The sequence below is a fragment of the Lissotriton helveticus genome, chromosome 5_1 (assembly GCF_964261635.1).
Source record: "Lissotriton helveticus chromosome 5_1, aLisHel1.1, whole genome shotgun sequence".
Lineage (NCBI taxonomy): Eukaryota > Metazoa > Chordata > Amphibia > Caudata > Salamandridae > Lissotriton > Lissotriton helveticus.
In genome coordinates this window covers 1,691,992,269-1,692,011,314 of record NC_136065.1, presented here as the reverse complement: position 1 = coordinate 1,692,011,314, position 19,046 = coordinate 1,691,992,269, and the positions used below count along the sequence as shown (strand labels likewise).

General features: G+C 47.6%; 1 protein-coding gene across 1 annotated transcript in view; it reads left to right on the top strand.

Annotated features, from left to right (window-relative positions):
• Window positions 1-8,957: 8,957 nt before the first annotated feature.
• Window positions 8,958-19,046, top strand: part of TGM1 (transglutaminase 1) — a 52,527-nt gene continuing 42,438 nt past the window's right edge. The window contains exon 1 of the mRNA XM_078644943.1: window positions 8,958-9,339. The gene's annotated coding sequence lies outside the window, so the exon portion shown is untranslated. The remainder of the gene's footprint in view (window positions 9,340-19,046) is intronic.

The window sequence follows — 19,046 nt, the reverse complement described above, 5'->3', positions numbered from 1 at the left end:
ACACGAGAAGCTGTAATGATTGCCAAACAAAACAAGAAAAACAATTCAGCTAAACAAGGCAGACACTGAATGCTGAATGTAAGCCTCGAACATTTCCGAGGGAGCCTTTGCCTCCATGGATGTAACGTGCTGTGGCTGGAATGAATCGCTGACAGCAGTTGCCAACTCCTGCTCCATAGAGCACAGCCGGCTGCATCCCCAATGAGACCACAAGCAACAATACAAAGGAGTGAAAACATTACAGGGAGAACTCAAATCACAATTGTCTGAATCATGATTGCTGGTCGTTGAGCAGCCTGATTTGTTGCAAATGTGCCTGAGTTCTAACTGCAGTCATGCCTCTGTTGTTGCATGTGTTTCTGGTTAGTGAGTAGCCTGTGCTGCAGCACGTATCTGAATACTGATTTGTGATTGAGGAGTGATCTGTGTTATTGCACAAATGTCTGATTCCTGGATGCTAACCATGGAATAGCCTGTCTTGGTGCACATGTGCCTGAGTTCTCACTGCTGCTCACAGAGAAGATTCTGCTGTTGCAAATGTGTCTGAATCCTGATCATGGAGCAGCCTATGTTTCTGAATCCTGATCATGGCGTAACCTGTGTTGTTGCACATGTTTCTGAATCCTGATCATGGCGTAACCTGTGTTGTTGCACATGTTTCTGAATCCTGATCATGGAGTAGCCTGTGTTGTTGCACATGTTTCTGAATCCTGATCATGGAGTAGCCTGTGATTCTGAATCCTGATCATGGAGTAGCCTGTGTTGTTGCACATGTTCCTGAATCCTGATCATGGAGTAACCTGTGTTTCTGAATCCTGATCATGGAGTAAGCTGTCATTCTGAATCCTGATCATGGAGTAGCCTGTGTTGTTGCACATGTTTCTGAATCCTGATCATGGAGTAGCCTGTGATTCTGAATCCTGATCATGGAGTAGCCTGTGTTGTTGCACATGTTTCTGAATCCTGATCATGGAGTAACCTGTGTTTCTGAATCCTGATCATGGAGTAAGCTGTGATTCTGAATCCTGATCATGGAGTAGCCTGTGTTGTTGCACATGTTTCTGAATCCTGATCATGGAGTAGCCTGTGTTTCTGAATCCTGATCATGGAGTAAGCTGTGATTCTGAATCCTGATCATGGAGTAGCCTGTGTTGTTGCACATGTTTCTGAATCCTGATCATGGAGTAGCCTGTGTTTCTGAATCCTGTTCATGGAGTAGCCTGTGTTGTTGCACATGTTTCTGAATCCTGATCATGGAGTAGCCTGTGTTGTTGCACATGTTTCTGAATCCTGATCACGGAGTAGCCTGTGTTGTTGCACATGTTTCTGAATCCTGATCATGGAGTAGCCTGTGATTCTGAATCCTGATCATGGAGTAGCCTGTGTTGTTGCACATGTTTCTGAATCCTGATCATGGAGTAACCTGTGTTTCTGAATCCTGATCATGGAGTAAGCTGTGATTCCGAATCCTGATCATGGAGTAGCCTGTGTTGTTGCACATGTTTCTGAATCCTGATCATGGAGTAGCCTGTGTTTCTGAATCCTGATCATGGAGTAAGCTGTGATTCTGAATCCTGATCATGGAGTAGCCTGTGTTGTTGCACATGTTTCTGAATCCTGATCATGGAGTAGCCTGGGTTTCTGAATCCTGTTCATGGAGTAGCCTGTGTTGTTGCACATGTTTCTGAATCCTGATCATGGAGTAGCCTGTGTTGTTGCACATGTTTCTGAATCCTGATCATGGAGTAGCCTGTGTTGTTGCACATGTTTCTGAATCCTGATCACGGAGTAGCCTGTGTTGTTGCACATGTTTCTGAATCCTGATCATGGAGTAGCCTGTGATTCTGAATCCTGATCATGGAGTGGCCTGTGTTGTTGCACATGTTTCTGAATCCTGATCATGGAGTAGCCTGTGTTGTTGCATATGTTTCTGAATCATGATCAGGGAGTAGCCTGTGCTGTTGCACGTTTCTGAATCATGATCATTGAGTAGCCTGTGTTGTTGCACATGTTTCTGAATCCTGATCATGGAGTAGCCTGTGATTCTGAATCCTGATCATGGAGTAGCCTGTGTTGTTGCACATGTTTCTGAATCCTGATCATGGAGTAACCTGTGTTTCTGAATCCTGATCATGGAGTAAGCTGTGATTCCGAATCCTGATCATGGAGTAGCCTGTGTTGTTGCACATGTTTCTGAATCCTGATCATGGAGTAGCCTGTGTTTCTGAATCCTGATCATGGAGTAAGCTGTGATTCTGAATCCTGATCATGGAGTAGCCTGTGTTGTTGCACATGTTTCTGAATCCTGATCATGGAGTAGCCTGGGTTTCTGAATCCTGTTCATGGAGTAGCCTGTGTTGTTGCACATGTTTCTGAATCCTGATCATGGAGTAGCCTGTGTTGTTGCACATGTTTCTGAATCCTGAACATGGAGTGGCCTGTGTTGTTGCACATGTTTCTGAATCCTGATCATGGAGTAGCCTGTGTTGTTGCATATGTTTCTGAATCATGATCAGGGAGTAGCCTGTGCTGTTGCACGTTTCTGAATCATGATCATTGAGTAGCCTGTGTTGTTGCACATGTTTCTGAATCCTGATCGTGGAGTAGCCTGTGTTTCTGAATCCTGATCATAGAGTAGCCTGTGTTGTTGCACATGTTTCTGAATCCTGATCATAGAGTAGCCTGTGTTGTTGCACATGTTTCTGAATCCTGATCATGGAGTAGCCTGTGTTTCTGAATCCTGATCATAGAGAAGCCTGTGTTGTTGCACATGTTTCTGAATCCTGATCGTGGAGTAGCCTGTGTTGTTGCACATGTTTCTGAGTCCTGATCATGGAGTAGTCTGTGTTGCTGCACATGTTTCTGAGTCCTGATCATGGAGTAGTCTATGTTGCTGCACATGTTTCTGAATCCTGATCATGGAATAGCCTGTGTTGTTGCACATGTTTCTGAATCCTGATCATTGAGTAGCCAGTGGTGTTGCACATGTTTCTGAATCCTGATCATGGAGTAGCCTGTGTTTCTGAATCCTGATCATAGAGTAGCCTGTGTTGTTGCACATGTTTCTGAGTCCTGATCATGGAGTAGTCTGTGTTTTGCACATGTTTCTGATTCCTAATCATAGAGTAGCCTGTGTTTCTGAATCCTGATCATGGAGTAGTCTGTGTTGTTGAATCCTGATCATGGAGTAGCCTGTTTTGTTGCACATGTTTCTGATTCCTGATCATGGAGTTTTCGGTGTTGTTTTACAGGTCTGAATACAGATTTGTGATCTGAGAGTAGCCTGTATTGTTGTATATGATCCTGAGCCTTGGTGGCTGATCGAGGAGTAGGGTATTTTACAGCATCTGAGCCTGAGCCCGGAGGAGTAGCTTCTGTTGTTGAACAGGTCTGATTACAGATCACGGAGTAGCCCCACTTGTTGCACTTGGGTCTGAATCTTGACTATTGATCGTGAAGTAGTTTGTGTTGTTTCAAATGTGTTTGATTGCTGATCATGGTGGAGCAGGTGTTCTGAATCCTGATCATGGAATAGACGTCTTGTTGCACTTGGTGTCTGAATCCTGACGGCTGATCATGAAGTAGTTTGTGTTGTTTCACATGGGTTTGATTGCTGATCATGGCGGAGCAGGTGTTCTGAATCCTGATCATGGAGTAGCCAGTCTCTTTGCACTTGAGGTGTGACGCCTGATTGCTGATCCTGGAGGAGCAGGTGTCTGAATCATGATTATGGAATAGTCTGTGTTGCTGCTCTTGGGTCTGAGTGCTGATTGCTGATTGTGGAGTAGTTTGTGTTGTTTTACATGGGTCTGGTTCCTGATACCTAACCGTGGAGAAGCAGATGTCTGAATGTTGCTCTTTGAGTAGCTGTCTTGTTGCACTTCGTGTCTGAATCCTGGCTGCTGATCATGGAATAGCATATCTTGATGCCCATGGGCCCGAGTCCTGGGTACTAATCATGGAGTAGCCGGAGTTGTTGCATGTTTCTGAATCCTGTACTTGGAGTAGCCTGTCTTGTTACACATGGGTCTGATATTAGTGTTTCTAATATCTCCTGGATGCGTGCCCTTGTTGGCACCACCAGGAGGAAGTGGATCAGGATTGTCCGAGAGGTGTTCTTAGCACCGACTGGACTGGACTGCGGGCTAGTGCCATGCTGATCAGTGGTCTGGGCGTACCCTAGAGCCAGGGGTCGAGTCTATCCTCGAGGATGAAATCATGGCATGGTCTGGAGTCTTTGTGCATGTATGTTCTACAAATATTTCTCGGACACCGGAATGAGACCTGCTGTTTGGACTTTTTCGGTGGCAGTATTTGGACTAATCTGGAAGCTGAGCTCACGCCTACTCTGGCAGTTGCACACGACTCTATTCTGGCAGCTCAACTCTGGCCCAGTCTGTAATCTGGGCTCAAAGCCCAGTCTAGAGGCTGTTCTTGTGCCTGGCCTGGGAGCAGGGCTAATAGCTTAAAATGGAGAACAAGCTCTGGGGTTAGTCTGGTGGCTGTAATCTGGATCTAAGTCTGGAGTCTCCTCGAGCCTAGTTTAGATGAGGCTGTTTTAACTCACCAGAGAGGCGGTGCATGTGCTGTGCATACCGCTCTCGCTGCTAGGTTTATTAAGACTAGAGGCTGCACTCAGGACTTTCTCTGCAGGCTGTGCTGAGTGGGAGCTAGCTACTGTGCGAGCTGTGCCTGGAAGAGTTTAGAGGCTGTTGTTGAGGCCTAGATGGTGCTTGCGCTCAGCATCTACTACATGCTGATCCTCTTTGGAGACTGTGCTAATGCCTAGTAGGGAGGCCATCATCACTGCTGGTCTACAACCTGTGAAGGCCTAGAGTGGAGGTTTCAAGCTGGTCCCATTGTCGAGTCTGTGTTAGGGCCCAGTCTGGAGGTGATGCTCTGTTCTAGTCTGGGCATACAATGGACTGGGTTGCAGCCCTGATTAATTGACAGTGGCTGAGATTAATTCAAGCTTTCCATCCATCACTGTATATATTCTTCAGTGTGACACCCTAACTGTGACGGGTATGCCTAGACATGGGCCCCAAGCTCCATGTGCCGCTGGAGCCAAGCTGTACCCAACTGAAGGGGCCCAAAAAGGCCAAAACCAGTCTTGGGTTGCTTGTGTTCTGGTTTGGAGAGGACCTGGCTTGGCAGTTTGGACTGGTCTGCTCCTATTGGAGCAGGGTCATGGCTTTTTTTAATAAGGCTGGGTCTAAGCTGAAGTGGCATGTTGAGCAAAAAAAACGACTGACTGCGATGCACCTCGAGTAATTACCAGTGTCTGAGATTAATCAAGCATTACGAGCATCACTTTTTCTCTCCACTGTTCTTGTCTTTGGCTACGCTCTGGGCAAAGACAATTAAATGCCATGCCGGTGACCCTAAAACTTTTTTAAAGCTATGCAGTCAGTCACATTTTAAGATTGAATCCAAGCTAAGGGAAGGCATATTAAATATAAAGATGTAATTTCCTTTTAAGCAAAAGTCCATCCATGAATCATATGTTGATGGTCAGGAGTTGTGACGAAAAATGTAGGATTCATATGAAAGGTTTTGATCTAGATAGTATCACTGGTTTTCATTAACAGTTTAAATATGAATGGACACCATCGGAATGTTTGAAGCTTTGTTCTCTCATTGAAATCTCAAGAGTAATTATTGTGAGTAACATTGAAAAATGGGGATATAAATTGTCCAAAAAAATGTTCATAATAATATTATTATGAGATATGAATAGTGTATTGATCTAATTATTAGAGCTTGGTGATGCGATAAATGTGTGAATAAACACACATGATAGCAAGGTCACAGTGATGGTGAGGGGGATGTTTAAACAGTAATGGTGTCACAATACTATGTACTTGAACACTCACCAGTTCAATAGAGTTGGATGTATTCAATAGATTTTAATATATTTTTATTGTAGACATAGTTACAAATATTTCTGTATGTTTATTTGTATACGCCCTGATGAAGTCCCATAATAGGGACGAAACGCTTTGGCTGGGTCACTGAGTTGTTTCGGAATTTAAAGAAGCTGAAAAATTCTTGAGTTTGATATTTCATTCATTTCAATGAACTGACTGTCTGTGGAATGACTCCTGACCATCAACATATTATTAATGGGTGGACTTTTGCTTAAAAGGAAATGACATCTTAATATTCAACTAACCTTCCCTTAGTTTGGATTTGGTACAGATGTGTTAATTGCGTATTGGCGGCAGTCAGTCCTCAGGAAATGTGCACTGCTTTTGAACAACAAGTTATATAACTTATAGAATGTTAAGTCTGTGGTAGCGTCTATCAAGTCAGTGCCCCTAAAAAGTCGACTGAGCTTACTTCTCAGGCTAGTGCCGCTGATGACTGGAAGGGCAGGGGCAGAGTTTCTAACTTTCTAGCTGAGTCACTGAGTCCAGTTTGGGTGACACTCTAAAAGACATGTAGTGAAGAGGCAAAAATCGGACGTAGGTAAAAGTCAGATGATGTCAAGTTGAATCCTGTGGTATGACTGACACTACTCCAGCTACTTTCGAAGCGCCGGACTTTTGGGAAATATTCAGTCGGGGGCTGCGGGCAAGAGTGTGAAAGGAGGACACAGGGGTGGGTGGGATAAAGAACTCATTCAGCAGAGAGATCTCAGTAGCAGGAAGGGGCTCCTGGGAATGTGAGCGTGAGGTGCGAATTCAACAGATAATCTAAATATAGGCTGTCCAATGCGAACACATCCAGGAACACAGCATTCAACAGACTCATGTGAGCAATGACACAACAGGGGCAGAGTTGTTGCAGGGTGGGGCATTAGAAATGGGCAACTTTCACTGAGTCAGAAATAGAAATGATGCTAAATTTTGACAAACGATAAAGGGCAGAGGTAGTAAATAGGTTTCGGAACATGAGTGTTCGGTCTTTTGTGGGAGATCAAATGGCTGTATAATCCCTCAGTGGGTTAATGTGCTTAAAGCAGCGGTTTATGGGTGACCTGTTCATATCCCAGGGTCGAAATATGTGTGTAACCTGCAAGTCAGGCATGTCTTTCCCAGACATATAGCACGTCCTATGTTCAAATGGTCCAATATCTGTGAGATAATTTAGTGGGTTAATGGCCCACTCTCTGAGTCTGTGAGTATCGCGCAAATCAGAGATTGGTGTGAACTGTGGGAGACCCACGCCTAATCCTTTTTAAAAAGCTGTATTGAAACAAATAGAATGGAAATAAACATAAAAAGACAAAAGTAATATCGCTTGTTCCCTAATTCAAAATTTTTGGCAGGTAGAATGGAGAGGATAAACTTGCTACTACACGACACATACCAACTGAGCAGGCCACCTTCATCTCACCCGGTGCTGGACATCCGCTGACAGCGCTTTGAGACCTCTGGGTGATAATGCGCTTTATAAATCTACATTAACATAACATTGGCGTGATTTTGATAATCATTGTAATTTCAAGGCTCATTTTCAATCTCCAAGGTCAAAGTCATGATCTTTGCTAATTGCATTTAAATCTTTATTCAGCAAAAGTTATACAGAGTAGAGTAATACCTAAACTAAGTTGCGGATTTGAAATCCAGCGAGGAAGAGATGCTATGATGTTGGACTGTGGACACCTTACAATGATACTCATGTAGGCAGATATGTAAGCTTCCAAAAATACGTTGCAAGCTCAAATACGGTCTTGCAAGTCAACCATTAGCTGCACAGGGCCAAAAGTCCCAAAACCACACAGGAAGTGACCAAATTTGGGCTGAAATGACAACACCCGAATCCCGCATCCCATGCCCATTATTTTTGTGTTCAACATTGGTTACCTTTGAAACCAGGGGTGGGCATAGCTTGCAGAGCTTCACTCGGGGAACTCAGCGGAGTTACATAAAAACTCTGCGAGATTCCACTGAGGTACGTGAGCGGGCGGAATTCGGAACATTGAGCTGCTTGTGCTTATTTTTAGCTCAGAGAGCTTGTTCCACGCTTTAAAATCAGTGCGAACGGCACCATGTCGCATGCCAGAGGACAGTGCTTCTTTCTGTCTTTCGCGTAGATTTTCTACTCGAGGTGCAGTGTTCTCAATGTGAATGATAGCGACCTGCCAGGACAGACTAAGTTGAGAAATCTTGCCGGGAGACGTGTTAGTGCCCGAAAATGGTGCTGGGAACCCAAATTCTTGCTCGCCAACCTAACATTGTTGAGCCATGCGTGAGAAAAATCTCCACCACGCACTTGCCAGAGTTTTGCCAGAACTCCACAATGCTCACATAGCACAGACTGGGCAAAACTCTGCGCACTCCGCCAAGGGACGCGGAATTTTCCTCCTACCCCCTACTTGAAACAAGTAAGAATTTGCAGGTATCACCAACCCTTCCAACAGTGTTTAATAAATGTGTAAATAAATCTGTCAAAATGATTTTGCATTTGCAGGACAAGGATGATCTTGCCAGTAAGACTCACACCTGGAACGCAACAGAAAAACTTGAAGAGTAATTTCTCTGCACATTTAAAGCCAAAGTTTATGCCTTATCAAATGAGCAACTGCTCCATAAATAAATCAACTCCAACATGCAAAAGGAGTCAAGCTCCGTGGTTGTAAAGAAGAAACTACTTACATATATATACTGTGTGCTACATAAAATAACCAAGGCTTGATCCAGAGTCTATACATCGCAACTGCAAATGTGTGAAATGTATGGATCATGTCCCAAAGTTGCTGCTTACAAAAGTCTGACTCTGAACAATCCCGTATCTGCCATCTGCACTGAACTTTATATCCCAAAACTATTCGATTTAAAGGTTTTATATATTTAACGAATTGGTTTTGGGGCATTACTTTTGCTCAGAAAATGTTGTAAATATGTAAAGTTGTGGTACGCTTCTTCTTCCTTTACGTCGCTTGCTTTGTAACGGTTTTAGTTAACCATGCAAAAAGAACACAAGTACTTTAGCGTAGCTCAGGATGGTTAATGCGCCTGCAGCAGAGCCCGGGCGGTGCGAGGCACATGGGTGTGTCCTGTGTTTGGCAGCTGGCTGCACTGTTTTGGGTTCCGCGCCTCCTCGCCCAGGGCCAGAGGCGTCCGTGTCCCGTGTGCGCTATAAGTGTCCTCATCCACTCACTGACGCACGGCTCTTTCTCTTACACGCTATCGCCCGGGAATTTGTGCAACCGGTGAGGGCGGGAGCGGTGACGGGGCCTGTGCTCACGCCGGGGCGGGCAGAGCGGCCCCTCCCCGGCCGGGACAGCCCAGCTCCTTAAATCCGCCGGGCCCTCCTTCTGCGAGCAGAACCGGAGCACGCAAAGCCCAGGAGCAGCGCCAGCGTGAAGAGGAGCACTATAAGCCAGAGACGGTAAGAGCGCGATCCGCACCCCAAGGACACCCCTAGATCACTGATCCGCACCCCAAGGACACCCCTGGCTCGCGGATGCACACTCGGAGAACACCCCTGGCTCACCGATCCACACCCGAAGGACCCCCCGGCTTACGGGCTCCCGCCCCGTTATCTGATGTCCCACGAGGGCCAGGCGGCCGTTTCTTACACAGCCTCTTCACACACTGAATTCTCACACACAGTGAACGCACTATTGATGGTGGTGCAAACTTCGCCCTGCACTAGATTCTCACACACAGTGAACGCACTATTGATGGTGGTGCAAACTTCGCCCTGCACTAGATTCTCACACACAGTGAACGCACTATTGATGGTGGTGCAAACTTCGCCCCACACTAGATCCTCACACACAGTGAACGCACTATTGATGGTGGTGCAAACTTCGCCCTGCACTAGATTCCCACACACAGTGAACGCACTATTGATGGTGGTGCAAACTTCGCCCCGCACTAGACTCTCACACACAGTGAACGCACTATTGATGGTGGTGCAAACTTCGCCCCACACTAGATCCTCACACACAGTGAACGCTCTCGGTGGTGGTGCAAACTTCACCCCACACTAGATTCTCACACACCACACAGTGAACGCTCTTGGTGGTGGTGCAAACTTGGCCCACACTAGAATCTCACACACAGTGAACACACTATCGATGGTGGTGAAAACATCGCCCCACAATAGATTCTCAAAAACGAAGTTCTCGCAGGCCGCTGAGGCGCTTCTCACAGATTGGTGTGAGTTGCCCCCTCACCATGTTCAGACCATTAACTGTCAGTTCACTCACTCGATTCCCACAACTGGCTTTTCACGCTTCGCATCTTCCTACTTGTCCCTTCAGCTCCCCACAGTAGCTCCTCGCTGATTGGTTTGCATTCGTCAGACAGATGCAGACACAGAATTGGTACCCATTCAATTCACAGACACACACACACACAGTTCTTCCACGTCTGTTGTTGCACACTCAATTCCCACTCTTCATTCTCGCACCTGAGTTCACACACTCGACAGTTTATACCTTGGTTTGCTCGCCCGATTCGCACTAGCCGAATCCAGCTCACACGTTCTGACACTACACCCTTACACAAGAACTGTTACACACTCAGTTCACACCTGTCGTTCTCACGCCGTGGTTCAGATACGCTCATATGTTACACACTCAGGTCACACCTGTCCTTCTCACACTGTGTTTCAGATGCTCATTTGTTACACACTCAGTTCACACCTGTCGTTCTCACGCCGTGGTTCAGATGCTCATTTGTACACACTCAGTTCACACCTGTCGTTCTCACGCCGTGGGTCAGATGCTCATTTGTTACACACTCAGTTCACACCTGTCGTTCTCACGCCGTGGTTCAGATGCTCATTTGTACACACTCAGTTCACACCTGTCGTTCTCACGCCGTGGTTCAGATGCTCATTTGTACACACTCTGTTCACACCTGTCGTTCTCACGCCGTGGGTCAGATGCTCATTTGTTACACACTCAGTTCACACCTGTCGTTCTCACGCCGTGGTTCAGATGCTCATTTGTACACACTCAGTTCACACCTGTCGTTCTCACGCCGTGGTTCAGATGCTCATTTGTACACACTCAGTTCACACCTGTCGTTCTCACGCCGTGGTTCAGATGCTCATTTGTACACACTCAGTTCACACCTGTCATTCTCACGCCGTGTTTCAGATGCTCATTTGTTACACACTCAGTTCACACCTATCCTTCTCACACTGTGTTTCAGATGCTCATTTGTTACACACTCAGTTCACACCTGTCGTTCTCACACTGTGTTTCAGATGCTCATTTGTTACACACTCAGTTCACACCTGTCGTTCTCACGCCGTGTTTCAGATGCTCATTTGTTACACACTCAGTTCACACTTGTCGTTCTCAGGCCGTGGTTCAGATGCTCATTTGTACACACTCAGTTCACACCTGTCGTTCTCACGCCATGGTTCAGATGCTCATTTGTTACACACTCAGTTCACACCTGTCGTTCTCACACCGTGGTTCAGATACGCTCATATGTTACACACTCAGTTCACACCTGTCCTTCTCACACTGTGTTTCAGATGCTCATTTATTACACACTCAGTTCACACCTGTCGTTCTCACGCCGTGGTTCAGATGCTCATTTGTTACACACTCAGTTCACACCTGTCGTTCTCACGCCGTGGTTCAGATGCTCATTTGTTACACACTCAGTTCACACATGTCGTTCTCACACCATGTTTCAGATGCTCATTTGTTACACACTCAGTTCACACCTGTCGTTCTCACACCGTGTTTAAGATGCTCATTTGTTACACACTCAGTTCACACCTGTCGTTCTCACACCGTGTTTAAGATGCTCATTTGTTACACACACAGTTCACACCTGTCCTTCTCACGCCGTGTTTCAGATGCTCATTTGTTACACACTCAGTTCACACCTGTCGTTCTCACAATATGGTTCAGATGCTCATTTGTTACACACACAGTTCACACCTGTCGTTCTCACAATATGGTTCAGATGCTCATTTGTTACACACACAGTTCACACCTGTCGTTCTCACAATATGGTTCAGATGCTCATTTGTTACACACTCAATTCTCACACTGGAGTTTTGAAACAGAGTTAGTTTCAGGTGGGCCTGTGCAGTGTGCCCTGTAAAGGGAAGTGTTATGCTCTGGCACGAAATGATGTTTGAGGAGCGCCTAGAAGTTAAGGATTCTGCTCGGCCGCTTGAATTGCACTGTTTGAGAAGTGCTTGTGAAGGGAAGTGCTGCATGTTTGCAGCGGATTGGTAATATGAAGGTCGTTCTGCTACAGAGGGACTTGGGGTGACCTGCGGGTGGTGCTGATGTTTAAGAGGAGTCTTTGAGGTCGTTGGCTCCGTCGTAGCACTAGGCTTGCGAGATTTGAGAAGGGCCTGTAGTGAATCTTCAGTTCTAAGATGGGCGAGCCATCAGTTTACCAGGGAGCCGTGACCGAGCCGAGACAATTGTCGATTCTGGCTCTAAGGGCCCATGTAAGAGCCGAATTCGGAAAATATTTAACGTTAAATCATGCACCAAAATCATATTAAAATATGCTAAGCTGTCTTCAAAATAAAAAAAACATATTTCTTTAACAAGCCGAAGTGTTTAACCTCAGTACATCACATTACGTGAGAAATATTATTAAAGTTGGGAGTTTTTAAACATGAACTGAGAAACATTCCTGTGCCCAACCTGATGACAATGCAATAAGTGAACTAACAGGCAAGTCATGCGTGCTCTAAAAGCAGGGCTACTGGAATTATGCGATTGTTTAGTCGCTGCGTTTTTCGCATGATTATAGATTTGCCATATAATCCATTATCTGCTGCATAATCTACAGATTTTAACAAAAAACAAATGTATTTCTAGAACAAATGGTTCAAATGTTACAAAAAAGTACCAGCTTTATGTTGCTAATTGCTATATTTGGGTGTTAAACCAGTACTAATGAAGTGCAACCAATGCCCAGGCAGTGTTAACACGTTAAAAAATAGTTAAATGAGATAGATGAGAGGCAATACATATGAACAGTAAATTACAAATTGAAAGCGTACAAGTTGATAAACAAATCAATAGTCATTTGTAGATGTCAATGTATGTCTTTATTCCATACACAGCCAACGCGTTTCACCCTCAGAGGGCTTCTTCAGGACAAAGTATAACGGCGTAATGACTGTGCCAAAGGTTTCAATAAGGTGATGCGTAGTTGGTATCACTCGTCCAACTTGAGGACGCAATGTAAGGATAAGAGGCCTTAAGCCAAATATAAAGGCCTGTGTATTCTTACAGTAGAGATATTAAACCTAGTTGGTAAGTAGAAGGCCAATTACTTTCAATGGTTATCAGGGAGTATCTTATTTGCGTAAATCGTGGTGTGGCGATTCTGCATCTGTGTACAACTAGCAAGTTTAAAAATGGCAAAATACTGAAGTAATACTATAACAAAATGTGTTGCATTCTGCCGCATAATTCGGGTATTTTTGCCACATAATTTACTCAAACGTGCCACATAATTTGGCTCCCCCTGCTGCATAATTCACAATGGCTATGCCTATACGTGGCCTATATTATTATAGGAGGACTAACATTATAGAGTGCACTTCCATGACTCACTATTTGATAGTGCTCTGTGTGTGATAATGGACAAAAAGGAGTCTGGTGAAATCAAGTTTGCCTAGGATGACATTATTTGGTCAAGCAGAGAAGTCGGGATTGATCCCAGGTGTTTCAGTTTCCTCACTGTGCAATTAAATCACTAGATCGGTATCTTTTGATGACATCAAAGGTTAATGCTGTGTCCAGAGCTCTCGGAGGGTGAGATGGCGCACAGATGACTGGCACGAACTGCATTTTAATGTCAGCACTTTACCTGGCAGAGCTGTGTCCAAGGACATAAGAGCCCTTCACAACGAACATGGAGATTTGCCTGGCTTCATAGGATGCTCGGCCCATGACAGGACTCGAACCTGTTCTCCCTGTTACATGGCTCGGCGCTGTGGCTCCTACCCACATCAGCTACAGCGAAAGCTCGGCTCGTTTTGGGCTCGAGGTTCCAATAGAATAGAACCTCCTGCTGAGCCAGGCCTGGCTATCAGGCTCGAGCCTGGCTGGAGCTTTCAGTGGCTGTCCCACTCCCACAACAAAATATTGGCTCTGACAGCGTTGAGGCTCTCTGGATCGTACTTTGCAATAATGAGTGTACACCTTTTATGAGAATAACACTTCAAACCCTAAGCTGCCCCGCAAGTATGCGCAGAACACCAGGAGCGTGGCCGGGCAGCACCCTCCCCCTTGCTGGTGGCTGCGCAAGAGAACACCATGCGTCAGGGAGGCTGCGGCTACTATGCGGACCAGTGCCGATCTGTGTTTCTTTGTATATGGATTAGGCGAAAGTGAGAGATGCGATGCCTGAATTTGCAGCTGCGACCATGTCTCCTGGGTAATGCATGTGAGACTCACCCACTCACACTGCAGGAAACGGGGTTCTGAAACAAATCGTGAGATGTCTCTACTGAAAGAAGAGGGCTCGATCTGAGCCAGTCTCGCGTGATTGTGAAGCCTTGAAATACTTCGCTGGGACAAGATGGCATGCCAGTGCCTTGGAAAGGCCTCTGGGGCAGGGGGAGCCAGTCCCTCTTATCCGGGCAGGCATGTCTGGCTGCCCCTGTGCTGTGCTGTAGGGCGCTGCGGTGCTGCTCTAACATTAGCTCCCTGGCAGCACTGCGGTTTCTTTCTTGTGGGCCCGTGGCTCTCCGGGAGCCTCCCTCTGTGTCTGCTCTGCCCAGTGACCCCCTTCGCACTCCGTAGGCCCGGGTGGGCCGCTTCCTGTCACACCCCGTCTAGGCTGACTGCCAAGTCCAACTCTTCTGGCAGCCAGGACCAGGAATCCTTATCTCGTGGCCTCCGAAATATGTTCGTTTCTTGGTACTGTGTGAGGATGATAATTGTGTTCGTGCCCCTCCTCGAGCCCCCACCTCCTCCAAAATCCCCACAGCCTCTCCTCTACCCACTTCCGCTGCCACAGACTGAGTCCAGAATTAGGCCTCAAGGGAGTTAAGATTTCTAAAGCAAGCTGCCGGATGAGACCTGGGCAGACCTGGACGTGTAGATGACGTGCGTGTGGGCCCCACAACTGGTCAGGACCATTAGGGGAGCCTGGGGCAGATCTTGTAATGATTTAGTTTGTTTGCTAGTATTTGGATCTTGAGTTGTGTTCCCCCCTCTTCCAGCCAGAGACTAACAAATACACACATGTGGATAACTTTAAAGTTCTCATGGGGCCTCGTGTAGGTTGACGCGCTCCGCCAGGATACACCGGAATGCTGTGTCGGCAACTGTATTTTCACGAACCTTGTGACTTGAGGGCAACTAACCCTGATGAAAAAGTATTACTAAATCAGCAGAAATGTTTATTTACATTTCTGTGGCGTAAAAAGGGAAACATTTGTATGCAGAGGAAGTTAAAGAGTGGAAATGCACATTCCTTCAAACTTGTCAAGTAAATGCCAAAAAACGGCGAATATTTTACTTCCATTGCTTTCGAATGTGTCTAAGGTGGGAATTTAACGTTCAGAGACTTGTCTCTCCTCCACACCCTTTAGTTTAGTGTGATTATGCGGTCTCTTTCTTCACCCTCTCGCGCTCCTCTGCTCAGCTTCCTTCGTCTTCTGATGCCTGCATTCGCCCTCTCCCTTTAGCTCTCTCTCTCTCTCTCTTGCTCCTGCCTCGCAGACGCCTTCACCTCTGCACCCCTTTCTATGTGCCCTTCTGAGCCCACGTGCTGCTGCCACATTCAGGGGTTCCGGAAGGCAGTGCCGGGCGTTCAGCAGCTCTGTGGTTCAGGAGGGAGGTCTCGCTGCCTGCCTCGGTGACTGTTGTAGTGCCAGACTGCCCTATATAGACAGCAGGCGCCTCGTGCCACCGCGCCCCACGCCACACCTCATGCACGCACCTCTCTGGATACCCCTGCAAGCGCGAGCCCCGCGCCACCACTGGTGGCATGGATTGACTCTTACACCCCGGCTCCCTCCCACCCCTCACGGCAGTCTCTTTCCACAGAGGGCGCCCTCCATTCTAGCACGCCCGGCCTCCCATAGGCCTTTGCGCGCTCCACTGCTCCGATACCAGCGGTGCCAAGTTCATACGGACTCTCCTCACATTGGACGCTCTCCCCTCATGAGAACCCCCGCCACCAAGTATCATAATCCGACTACAACCCCCCCCTCGTCCCCCCCACACACACACACATTAGAGACCCGCAACCCAAAATACTCCTCCATCCACTCATGGAAGGTGTGCTGTGACCAGCTGCAGAACAAGGTGTAGCGCTAGGTGTCTCGTCGTTGTCACCGGAGCGCTATACAAATACCCCCGCGATGCTGCGCCCGTTCTTCGTCCCTCCTTTCAGGCGCATCTACAGACCTTTCCCTGCCTGAAGCTACCGGCAATAAAACAAACTCTGGTATTTCTGAAATCTCTAACCCATTTTCCAAATCTGGGACTGAGTCCCAACATCTGCGCATATTAGGAAATACGTGTTTTCCTCAGATAAACTTTGCACTGGTGACCGTGCAGTACAAGGCCCTGGCTGGGGCTCAGCTGCTCGTTGCCATGTTAGTGTGCCTCGAGGCCCCTCCGCTGGCGCATGCTTCTGGTCTGTACACAGCTGGACCCTGGCCAGGGGTCAGCTGGAGTTCAGAAAGAGCGCCAGCACACGGCTCCGTTTTTCCCCCACGCTTCATTTGTGTACACTTTCCTCAACAACCGCCCCTCCCCCCCCCACACACACCCGCGCCCGGTGTTTCATGCCCTAACACAACGGGCCCAGGCCTTCTTTGCAAGCAGGTGGCCTCCCTACGTGCGCTCGGCAGCCCACTGCAGCGCTGCCAGGGCCCTCGTGCCCGCGCAGGACGAGTTAAGTCCCTGGCACAACACCCCCATTATTGCCTCTATCGCTCCCTGGGTTCATTGTGAATTTCTTGGCCCGAAAACACGTTTCCCATGCACGAGGCCTTGGCGGGAGCCCCTGCTTTGTCTGGCCGGGTTCCACTTGTGTTCTCCTAAGTTCTGGTGTGAACCTGAAGTATGCTGCATCTTCTCTTGTTTCTCTTGTTTCTATCACTGTCCATCTTTCCACCCCCCAAAAAATGGACTGGGCCGTACTCACATCGTTGAAACACTGACTGCGTTTGTTTCCCTTCGCCACCACCCCAGGGGTGTCCCGAAGTCACTGATGATCATATTTGGAGCGCTGTCTGCCACTGGCATGGCCTCCCAGCGCGTATGAACTGTGTATACCGAGGACTGGTTGGCTATCTGTAGAACTTGCTCTGAATGTCAGAAACGAGGCTGTCTTGACTGACGGGATGTGTCCCGGAACACACTTTATCGACCTCGGAAGGATGGAATGCAGAGTCAACGGATTCAAACTCACGGCCAGACGTCTGCTGAGCCATCTAACGATTTTACAATGTATTACTCTTTCTCCCACAGAGACCGCGCCCCCTTTCCTGATCTGAAATGCAATCTACGCGGGCTCCCCAAGGAGCTCTTTGATAGGCTGCACAGACTAACGAATCAGACTGCCACAAATGGAACCAAGTGACCCCACCCCAGCATCACAGCCACTGGCTCCCAGCGGAGCATGATGAAATGCAAGGCTCTCACTTCATTCCCAAGCAAAGGTCACAGCCGGGTATGTGCAAAACTGACCCTTCCACCAGCCAAGATCCCCGGGCAGACCCCGAGGCATCGCACCCGCTGTATTCTAACATCTTTCTGGATGATGTACTGCTACATTTGCCTTAAAATACCTTAGGGAGATGAATGCACATGCTGGTTTATGCTGGGCGCTTATCAGGTGTCAGTGGGCTACCGTAGTAGTGACCTCAGGCTGCTCAGGCTGGCCAGGGCGTGGCTACCTTTCTGGAGTCTGGTGATGATCTCTCTTTGAAGACCCGGGACTCCAAAGTCTAAAACACGCGCTTGTTTCAGCGGAAGGTTCTTCATCGATCCACAATAGTGCCGTAGCCAATCACGGTTGGACTCTCTCGGTTCTGTTTATCTCAGTGGCTAAATACAGTCTTATGATATAATTAATAACCAAAGTTATTAATGACATATGGGCTTCTGGGGGGGCAGTGCCTATCACAGGGGGAGACGCGGCTGCCACAGGGGGCACCACCTGTAGGACGGCACCAGATGGCTCTCGGAGGCAAGAAGCGTTGCTGATGGGAGGGCGGGTTAAGTTGCTTGTCAGGCTCGCTGCTTTTATTGTATTGGCTATGAAACTGTTGGAGGCGGAACTTCCACGCGGATGAAGGGCTGTAGCTTGAAATAAAGCTATATAGTGTAATGGGGCTTCAGGGCACTTCTGGCTGTTAAAGGCCCTCTCCCTAATGTCCAGTAACGCGCTGGAGGTGGGGGCCTATACTGGGAGGAGGCCCTGTGAGCCAGCCCAGCCTGAAGCAAAAGAGCTGTACTGATAGTGGACCATTCCACCAAGGTGGGCGGACACAGGCTGGCATTTTGGGGCAGAAGGCAATACTATCCCTTATTGGCCCTTTGCCACTCCACTGTCTCCAATGGAGCCCCAACGTTCTCATTTTGCACTGCAGCATTACAGCCTGCTGGCGGGGTTATACCAGCTGTAAAGACCCTCTCTCCTAGTTATAGACCTAAACCACAAGCTGGGCCTTCGACAAGGGCAAGAGCCTTTATCCTCCGTTAATGGCCCTTTGCCTCTCCGCATACCATCGTCCTTATATAAAATATCTGAAACGTATGTGCCGTTATACGTCATTACAACGCTATAGAGTGGTAATCAGACGAGTCACCTGACATTAACCTTCCTCTCATTCGAAGCCTTCCTTCACGAGCTTTGGAAACAACGTTGCTCTGATACTTCCGTGTTGTGGGCCTGACTCCCTCCCCTGCCCTGGCACCGACCACCCACCAAGGGTTAATTGTTGTACGGCTCGAATAGACGCCGAGGTTTCCCGATCCGTGCTTTTACCCCGAGGTCTGCCCGCAGGACCCTGTCACACTTGCATGCTGCTGTCTGTCTGTCGGTCTCCTTTTCCTGTTTCCATTCTCCATGTTGTCCTTAAATGACATAGCCACGCGCCGGGCCTGGAAACGACCGGGGCGC